This window comes from Mastomys coucha, unplaced genomic scaffold (assembly GCF_008632895.1).
Source record: "Mastomys coucha isolate ucsf_1 unplaced genomic scaffold, UCSF_Mcou_1 pScaffold18, whole genome shotgun sequence".
NCBI classification, from domain to species: domain Eukaryota; kingdom Metazoa; phylum Chordata; class Mammalia; order Rodentia; family Muridae; genus Mastomys; species Mastomys coucha.
The window spans coordinates 113,028,719-113,038,792 of NW_022196900.1; the positions used below are offsets into that span (position 1 = coordinate 113,028,719).

Below are 10,074 nucleotides of genomic sequence, written 5' to 3' on the forward strand. Positions count from 1 at the left end.
CTGGGTCATATGTAAAACGGGGTGGGCTCTGCCCCAAGTACATCATATCAGCTAATGGAGAGTCCAGGAACAGTTTGTGTCAGGATCTCCCAGCCTGGTCAGGGCCTAGGAACGTCCTGTGCAGGTATCTGTGTGCCTCCTGAGTCCAACCCCCTTAGCCTGCCAATCTTCAGAGATCCTCAGCTACTTAAGCTGTCCAGCTTCATCCCATGGTTCCCTGGGGTAATGAGAGCATTTGTCTTCTCTTTGCTCATTTTCTCTCTTTTTACCAGAAACCTGATTTATTTCTGTTTGTAGGCAAATGCATTTGGCTCCTGAGTGAATTCAGGTGTTTGGGGACATGCCGGCATCTCGGTCAACAGTGTCCTTCGCCAGTGCAGCAGCTGGTCTGGCAGAATGTTCTGGGCATGCGCCTTTGTTTTTCCAGGTGTTGGGGACAGGCATTCTCCCTCCTGCCTGCTCCCCCAGAAAGACACCCACTTGCTGGGGTGAGCAGGCAGTGATTGGTGGATCCCAGAGATGCTGGGCATACAGAGGTCCAGAACTTTCCAGAGGAGGCATGATTTCCACAAGGGCACATTCTCTCTAAGTGGCAATTTGTCATTCAAAGAGAAGGCATGTGTTGCTCATACAAGCAGATGGACTCCTGGGCTGGTCCCCAGAGGTCCTGCCAAGGGCTCCCAAGATTCTGCCCGTCCACACAGTTCTTCACACCCAAATCCAGGAGCAGGTTGAAATCAAGAATCTAAGCATGGCTAAGAACTAGGCTCACATCCAGCCCTACCGCTCACTGTGATGTGGCCATAGCAGTCACTAATCTTGAGACGGCAGAGATTCTCATCCTGTCTAGTCAGATCTACTCCCATCATGCACCAGGTCAGCTCCGCTCCCATCATGCACCAGGTCAGCTCTGCTCCCATCATGCACCAGGTCAGCTCTGCTCCCATCATGCACCAGGTCAGCTCCATTCCCGTCATGCACCAGGTAAGCTCCATTCCCGCATGCACCAGGCCAGCTCCACCCCCATTGAGACACGGCATTTCAGCCCCCCAGGAATAGCCCCTTCCAGGAAACCAGGAAACGCTGCTCTGTTCCCTGCCACCACAGACCCCTTTTCTAGAACGTCATGTGTGTGGAACCGCAGGAAACCACTTCTGTACTTCATTTCAGCTGTGTGAGCCGTTTGAACCTTTGTTGCCTAGGAACCCCCTCTGTGGGGCTTGGCTGCCCCATCTACCTTCAGTTGGGGATCACACCCTTATATACTTGTTACTCCATTAGAGACAGCTCTGAGAGAAAATGCTAGAAAGATCACTTTGTGATTCTGGGTGATTTATCATCCTCTTGGGCAAATTCCTGGGAACCAGTTTGTTGGGTGTATGAGAAAGCTAGACACACCTCTTTAAACCTGAAATGAGTTTCCCTGGGTGGTGCCGCCTCTCTCTACTGTGTCTATGTGTCTGGTTCGTGCTGTTTTGCCAACCTGAGTCCCAGAAAGTCTGTGCCTAGTAATGACAAACCCCAGAAAGCCACCTCTCCGAAGAAATGCATGTTTCTTCAGAGTAAGGTGCTGAGCAGCATGCTGTTCGTTTAGCCGTTTAGAAGGCTGAAACAGTGGATAACTGGCAGACAGGTGGTTGATAGGCCAATGTATTCCCAGATGCCCACTTTAACAGGACTAGGAAGGGCCAGTCCCTGTCCCTCTGTCTCCCATTAAGACCTAGCCCATTTTCAGTCAAATGAAATCCTGAGGCTTAGGAGCAAATGTACAACTTAGGAGCTGAGTTCTCAGGTGTGTCCCTCCTCCTGTCTCCTCTGCCAGCCCCTAGAGCCCAACTCAGCTAAGATAATGAAACTCCAATGTCAGTTGAAATGGATGCGCCTTACAAGTTCAGTGACTTAAGGGAGATTATTTAATCTCTTTCTACCTCTATTTTCTCGTCCATAGCCTACAGATGTTAAAGATTCTATCTTGTGAGCATTGAAAAGTACCCAAAGGGAATACCAGCCTGGGATGTGCCCCTGCGTCACCATAAAAGCACACTGAGACTGGTGATACTGAAGACGGCAGGGGCGGTGTCAACAACGAGCCCCAGCAATTGTAGCTCCCATCTACACGGCAGCACGAACCTGGCTTCTCACTTCCAGCCAAGTCCTGATAACAGGGAGGTTGCAGACCTAGGGAGTGAGCTTTCTAGCATAGACTGATCATGACACCCCTCGCTGGGCCTCCCAGAGTCTTCAAGATTAACTCCAACACAGTGACACAAAGAGATTCCCTTTAAGATCTGACAGATGCTGCATTTCCAGCTCACTGTCCAGAACATCCACTAAAGCCTCAGGTGTAGCCAGGCAGCAGGACTGACCTCGGGACAGTCTGGACTTAAACTGCCATGACTTCTTCTCTGTGTCAGCCTGTCCAAACACTATACTCTCTCAAGAGGCACTCCCTGGCTCTCCCAGGTACAGTGACTTCCCTTTCAGTAACAACTATGCATGCTGTACTCCAGTTTCTCTTTGAATTTTGCTGGATGTTTTGAGTGGAAAGTGAGTGTATCCTGAGAGGGAAAACGGCTTAGTGAATCTGTCTGCTTAACCTGCAAAATAGGCTCAACATACTGCCAAGCAGATATCTAGACAATATGTAGGTTAATTACGTACATGGATGGATGGATGGATGGATGGATGGATGGATGGATGGATGGATAGATGAATGGATTGATAAATGGGTGGATGGATGGATGGATGGATGGGTAGATGGATGATGGATGAATAGATGGATGATGGATGGATGAATGTATGGATGGGTGGATAAATGGATGGATGGATGGATGGGTGGATGAATAGATGGATGATGGATGGATGATGGATGGATGAATGGGTGGATGGGTTGATAAATGGATGGATGGATGGATGGTGGATGGATGAGTGAGTAGATAGATGAATGGATGGATAAATGGGTGGATGGATAAATGGGTGGATGGATGGATGGGTAGATGGATGATGGATAGATAGATGGATGATGGATGGATGGATGGATGGATGGATGGATGGATAGGTGGATACATGGGTAGATAAATGGGTGGATGGTTGGATGGGTGGATGGATGAATGGGTAGGTAAATGGATGGATGGATGGATGGATGATGGATGGAGGAGTGGGTAGATGGATGAATGGATGATGGATAGATGAATGGATGGATGGATGGGTGGATAAATGGGTGGATGGATGGATGGGTGGATGGATGGGTAGATAAATGGGTGGGTAGATGGATGAATGGGTAGATAAATGGGTGGATGGATGGATGGATTGTTGAGTAGATGGTTGAGTATATGGGGTGGATGGGTAGATGGATGAATATGGATGGATGGGTAGAGGGAGGGATGAGGAGTGGATGCATGGGTGGGTGGATGGGAAAATGGATACTGAGAATAGTATATGTATATTTTCTCATACTTAACCATTGCCATCACCCTCTCTGTGGTGGGACTGCTCAGTCAGGTAAAAATGTCTCACCCAAGCATTGTTTGATTATGGTTAGTGGACTGAAAAGTACAGGAGAATGAGCCTTACATTTAACTCTCCTCCTAACTGACCACTGTCACACTAGCTTCCCCACATACCTCCTCTCTCTGATCACTTCTGCTCTTGACCGTGACCTCCGAATCCCAGGAAGTGATGGATAGGAACCAAGGCTACTGGCACAGAGAGCAGGAAACCGTGCTGACAAATCACCTCTCTCGTGCGCTGGAATCAGGTGATAAATGTACATAAACAACAAAAACAAAAATAGCAGCAGCAGCAGGAAGTGTGCTGTGATGGTGTTCATGTCAGACACTTCTCTGAGGGTCACACTTAGCCCAGACGCAGTCTCCTGGGCACACATCTTCACTGGAGACTTTGCCAAGGGGACAACTCAACTTTTGGCAACCTCTGTAGTCAGGCAGTCTCTAGATTCTGCAAGTTTCAGACTGACTAGAAGCAAGGTCACCCAAGAGATACCAGAAGGAGTTCTTTAGGCTGGGACCATTGGTCACTCTAGAGAAGCTGCCTTGCTGGAAATGGGCAGAAGGTACGCTGGGCCCCTGTCTCCCAGTTTGTGTCCAGCACCTGGCTCAGTGATCACAAAGCTACAGCAGCCTGCGCAGAGGCTCAGAGAATCCAAAGCTCAGTAGCATGGAATTAGCTCAGTGTGTTCTCAAAGCCATGTTGATTAGAAGATTGCCAGAGAGAAAGGCTCATCTGCAGCTTCTCTTGCGTGTGGTTGAGAGCTTGGCAGCCTCTAGAGCAGCCAACACAATCCTCGGAAACCTGACCCGATTCCGGAGATCTGCTTTGATGTCCTGCCCACCCAGAGTCAGCTCCGTGTAGTCCCTCTCCACAGAAACCATTCCACAGGTTACCTGCACACCCAGCACCTCCATTTTGTAAATGTGCCCTTAGCCCCGACAAGGGTACCCACGCCTTACCAAACCTTTCTCAGATTCTTCAGAGCCTGATTCTCCCCAGTCATTGACCTTGGCCTGACTTTTAGAAAGACTCTTGCTAGGCCAGTTGAGCAAGAACCTCTCACCACTTCACCACTGATAACATGTCAAAGTTCTCCTTCCCACAATGACTGTCGATCAATGACCTTCCCTCCATGAAAACACCAGCCCTCTCCCCCAACCTTTCTCTCAGTGAGAGCATCAGCACCCTTCCCTCCCCGCCCATCCCCCAGTCTCTTGGTATCTTCGATCTACTGACCTCCTCCTATTCACTGGTGACATAAATCCCCACTCATCCAGGTTGAGTTCAACTTCTCTCCCCCTTGGTGGCAGTCTTGAATGAAACCCCTCTCCCCATGTTAATAAGAGTCAGCTTTGCATAATTACCTCCCTGCTTTTGCTGCCTACTGCTCAGCAGCCTCTGGCGACTCACTCCTCCCTAGTGGCCTTCATTGCTAAACCAAGTGTCTTAGCCAGGGCTTCCATTCCTGCACAAACATCACGACCAAGAAGCAAGTGCAGAGGAAAGGGTTTATTCAGCTTACACTTCCACATTGCTATTCATCACCAAAGGAAGTCAGGACTGGAACTCAGGCAGGTCAGGAAGCAGGAGCTGATGCAGAGACCATGGAGGGATGTTCCTTACTGGCTTGCTTGCTTTCTTTAGAAGCCAGGACTACCAGTCCAGGGATGGCACCACCCACAATGAGTTATGCCCTCCCTCCTTGATCACTAATTGAGAAAATGCCTTAGAGCTGGATCTCATGGAGGCATTTCCTCAAGGGAGGCTCCTTTCTCTGTGGTAACTTCAGCTTGTGTCAAGTTGACATACAAAACCAGCCAGTCCACCAAGTTTTATCTCTCTGACTCTGTAAATATCACCAGCTCCAAAGGCCACTTCACTGGTCACAGCAGGACACCGTTCTCAGCTGCTGTGACATCCCTTCCTAGCATGTGGCCCGGTCTCCCTAGACCATCTCCTTAGCCTCTCTGTTCAAATACACACTTGTTCCAGGATACTTGAAGCAGCCCCATGCTTCTCAATTCCACAGACCTCCTCAGGGTCCCCAGACTTACCTCCAATCTCCTGGGAACTCCAGCTCCCACATCTTGTAGACCACTTGGTGCAGGCATCGGCATGTCTGATAATCTATCTAAGCTAAAGCAAAGGCGCTTCACTGGTTCCTTTCATGTTGATTTCCACTCACAGGAGAAACACCTACTCAGTCAGCAACACCCACTGAATGCCCACCGTGGGCTAGGCACTGCTGCAGCTGCTGGGGACACTGTCTGTGAGAGAGATAGACATTCCATTCAGCACTGGAGCACCCACCACACACCTGTTTCGTCAGGCCTGCAGCCTGGGAAAGCCCCTTTCTTTCCCTCATACACTGGTGGTTCTCAGTTCAGGAGCCTTTTGTCCCCCAGAAAGCAAGATGCAGAGTTTACAAACTGTGTTGTCACTGTAGAGGGAATGCTACAGGCATCTAATGCACAGAGGCTGGGGACTTTGTTAAACACCACGCACACAGTGTGCCGGGCAGCCGATACTACAAGGAACGACCCATTCCCAAATATTGATAGTGCTGAGGTTGAAAACTCTGTCTACCTCCACCTCTTGACTTCACATCCAATACGTACCCTGATCCTACAACTTGCTCCTAACCCACAACCCCAACCTAGAGCACATGTGGACCTGCCACCCAGATCCTTATTTGAATGAGTAAGGGACAGGGCACCAGCACTTGCCACCCAGCTCCTATGTCCCAGAGGTCTTAAGAGGCAGGAGACTTGCCCTTCTGATTTCCATAAACACAGCAGAAGCACAAGAGCCCAGAATTAGCCTTTGTTTCTGCACCTTGGACCTTTTGGGCAGCTCTCTCTCCCTGTCTCAGCTAGCTTCACAGGAAATGAGAGCCTTCTCAGAGCGCCATGGAATCCTCCTCCCTCCACTGGTTCCCCCAGACAGCTTCCTAACCATCCCTTTTATCACATGCTGACCTTCACACACCTGCTCTTCACTTTATTGGCCCTGAGACCAGCCATTCCAGGAGCTACGAGAAGGCCCTGATGTGTGTACAGCGTTTGCTCCTCTGTAAACTGGATCATTGGCAAGACTGGTAAATTACCATGGATTTTTTTTTAAAAAAAGTAGCTTGAAGTTCATATTTGATTGCAGTGTAGAAACAGATATAAGTGGAGGCCCTCGGCAGCTGGGGGAAAGAAAAGGAGCGATTACCTCGACCTGCAGAGCATCTGAAGCCCACAGAGGATGGATTAGAGAGCCCAGCAGCTCGGAAACCTTTCCACAATGTAGTCTGTAAGAGCTATAAGCCGGGCCAGCCCCTCCCCCAAAATACATGCACTACTTGCTCATGGTGTTCAGACCACAAAGACTGTCCCTTGTTCCATTCTGACCCTACACACCCAGGACCATGCAGCTAGGGGGCTAAACCAGGCAGCTGCTCTACCGTTACACATTGTATCCATCACCCTCCCAAGGGCTGAACCTGGGTTCCACTGATGTGTACTAACTAGTTTCCTCTAGGGAGTGACTCTCAGCATCTGCATTCCCACAATGCCCACTGAATGCTACTTAGTGAGGCAGGAAAGTGGCTTTGCCGAGCCCCTACCCCCTTCCTGACAACACAAAGCCTGGGAGACACAGAAACCCCCTAGCTCTTTGGGAGGTGGTGTGAAGGTCACATCCATTTTAGCAGATCCCAGATGGAAGAAAGAATTTGACAATCAAAAATTTCAAAGGAAAACAGGATCACACCCTTGCTTCCTGGGCTCTCTGCCTTTCTCCAGCTACAGACCTCACCTCCTGCTAGACTCTTGCTCGCGTCTCTAGGACCTACTGGATTCCTTTAGCTTTCTCTACCTCTTCTGTCCCTGCGTCCTCCAAGACCCCTATAATGGCCACCTGAACTCAGGTTTCAGTCTTCTTAAATTCTTCATTTGTGAGGCTTCTTGAAAAGTCACACTAAATACGGTGTTCTCCGAAAATGAGGCTTTCACTGTTGGGCACTGCCAAGTCATACAGTCCTCAGTAAGAAGGCCTATTTAGTGTGCAGTGATGTCTGGGAGCTCCTAAAGAGCCAAGTACTTGAGAACAACCCACCCACTACCACCTGTGGAGAGATGTAGCCCGACCCACTGGCTCTCACCAGGTGGAGAGATGTAGCCTGACGCACTGGCTCTCACCTGTGGAGAGACATAGCCTGAACCACTGACTCTCACCAGGTGGAGAGATGTAGCCCGACCCACTGGCTCTCACCTGTGGAGAGACATAGCCTGAACCACTGACTCTCACCAGGTGGAGAGATGTAGCCTGATCCACTGACTCTCACCAGGTGGAGAGATGTAGCCTGACTCACTGGCTCTCACTGAATCTGCCTGGGTGGTCAGCAACCAGTAGCCAATGGCTCCCTGAAGCCTTGCTCAGAGCTTAAACCTCACCTGCAAAGGCAAACCTCATGGTTCCACACAAGCTCAGATGTTCCCTGAGAGCTCAAATCTCGCCTGTGAAATTGAACTCCACAGCCAGAGGCCTCCCTAGTCTAAGGAGGGGCCCCATTGGGGAGGGATTCTGACCAGACCTGGTGCTTCCTGACAAGGTGCCACACACTGGAAGAAAAGAAAGGAAGGCATGCCTTTTGTCCGGCAGATGGCTCTTGTGTGTGGAGAAAGTCAATGTAGACAGAGTGTCTCATGGACATAGCCCTCAGCTCAGAGACCCAGCTCAGATGGCACAGCAGCCCACTTAGGTAGGCACAGGGAGACCTGCGGCCCAGAGTGCTTTCTGCCTGACCAAGAGCAATCCTACCATGCAGTGCTGTTGTCTTGGACAGAGCTGAGCCCAAGCCCCTAGCCCTGTGTGTTGCCATCTGAGATGGTGCTAGGGTCTGCAAGTCCAGACCTGCTGCAGAAAAGGAACACCAAGATGCTCATGTAGGTTTCCTAGGCCACCATAATCAGACACCACAGCTGAGGGTGTGACTGGGGAAGCCTTCTTCTCACAGTCTGTTGGCCCAAACCCAGAGGCAAGATCTGCAGACCTGGGTCATCCAAGAAACCACAGAAGAATCAGCTCCAGACCGATGCTCTAGCCTCAAACCCATGGCCTCTCTGGGTTAGTTAGAAACACTGTCCCGAGCCCTGGCTCTCACATCACCCAGACTCTGTCCTATAGGAACATTGGGACATCACTCCTGTGGGGTTAGGGCTTGCCTTGGTGAGCCCTTAACTAAGCCCTAAGGAGTCACCTACAGAGGTCAGGCACTGGACATCAGGACTTCAAATATGGGTTGGGGGGGGGGGGTAGGAAAGACTATCTGCTAGAGTTTGTGTCATTTTGTTTGTTTGATTGAATTTTTTGTTTTGTTTTGTTTTGTTTTGTTTTGTTTTTTAGGATCTCTCTGTATAACCCTGACTGGAACTCAGTATGCAGACCTGCAGACCAAGCTAGCCTCAAACTCACAGAGAGATCTAGCCTTGAACTCAAAGATATCTGCCTGTTTCTGCCTTCCTGGGATTAAAAATATATGCTACCGTGCCCAGCAAGAATTTGGGTCTTGAATGTCCCCCAAAGTTCACATGCTAAAGGACTGCTCCCTGGTTAGAAAGCTGGGGAGCCATAGAGGGCCTGGGGGGTGGAGGAATTTAGATCATTGGGTGTGGCCTTGAAGAGGGAGTGGTCACTCTGCCCCTTTAGGAGGTGGAGCCTGGGGAGAGGAAGTTAGGTCATTGGGTATGGCCTTGAGGAGGGAGTGGCCACTCTGCCCCTTCCTCACTCTCTACCTCCTGGGTAGCACAGATCCAACAGTTGTTCTACAAGTTCTCTGAAACACGACCGCCTCACCTCAGGCCCAGTAATGAGGAAACCATGTGACCACAGACTGAAGCCTCAGAAACTGAGAGCCAAAGCCAAGACGAATTTCCTTCCCCTCCTTTAAGTTAGCTCAAGTATTTTGCCACAGTGACAAAGCCAGCTCCCACACAGCCCAACCCCTAACAAAGAGGGGTGAAGCTATAAAGTGCAGCTCCCAGCCCTTATGGTGCTCGTGTGAAGTCCCTCTCCACACACACCAGAGGAGCCTGTGTGCTCTTCATAAGCTCAGCCCTGTTCATACCACCCTTGGTTTCCTTCACCAAGCCCTCGTGTCAGCCGCTGCCTGAAAGCCTCCACACTGACTGTGGCGGCTGCCTGGGAGTCTCTCCTTGGTTCTTAGTCTGCAGAATTCCTGCAACAAAGTATTTCTGCCTGGGGCTTCCACAGAGACTAGAGGAAGCTGGAAGTCCACGGTTAAGGTGCTGTGGGGACTGATTGGGTTGTGAAGGTGAGGCTGCTCCTGAACATCAGACGACACATTCCTGCTCTGGACCCATGTGGAGAAAGAAAGCTTGGGTGTCATCTTCTACAGACACTGTTCCTGTTATTTGACCTAGATCCAAAGAGACCAGAGTCCCCACTGAGCATGCTCACACATGGGACATGGGATTCTCCACAGGGACCACCCCCAACCCCATCCCGTTAAACCTGAAAATTGTAAGAAGAGACTAAATCCACCATAATCCAATTAGA

The 10,074-nt window shown here is 50.1% G+C and overlaps 1 long non-coding RNA gene across 1 annotated transcript; it reads left to right on the forward strand.

The window, feature by feature from the left end:
- The first annotated feature begins 899 nt into the window (after positions 1 to 899).
- On the forward strand, positions 900 to 9,053 carry LOC116095707. The gene is made up of 3 exons (XR_004120709.1): positions 900 to 984; positions 1,949 to 2,463; positions 8,902 to 9,053. It is a non-coding gene; the product is annotated as an uncharacterized LOC116095707 (long non-coding RNA).
- The last annotated feature ends 1,021 nt before the right edge of the window (positions 9,054 to 10,074 follow it).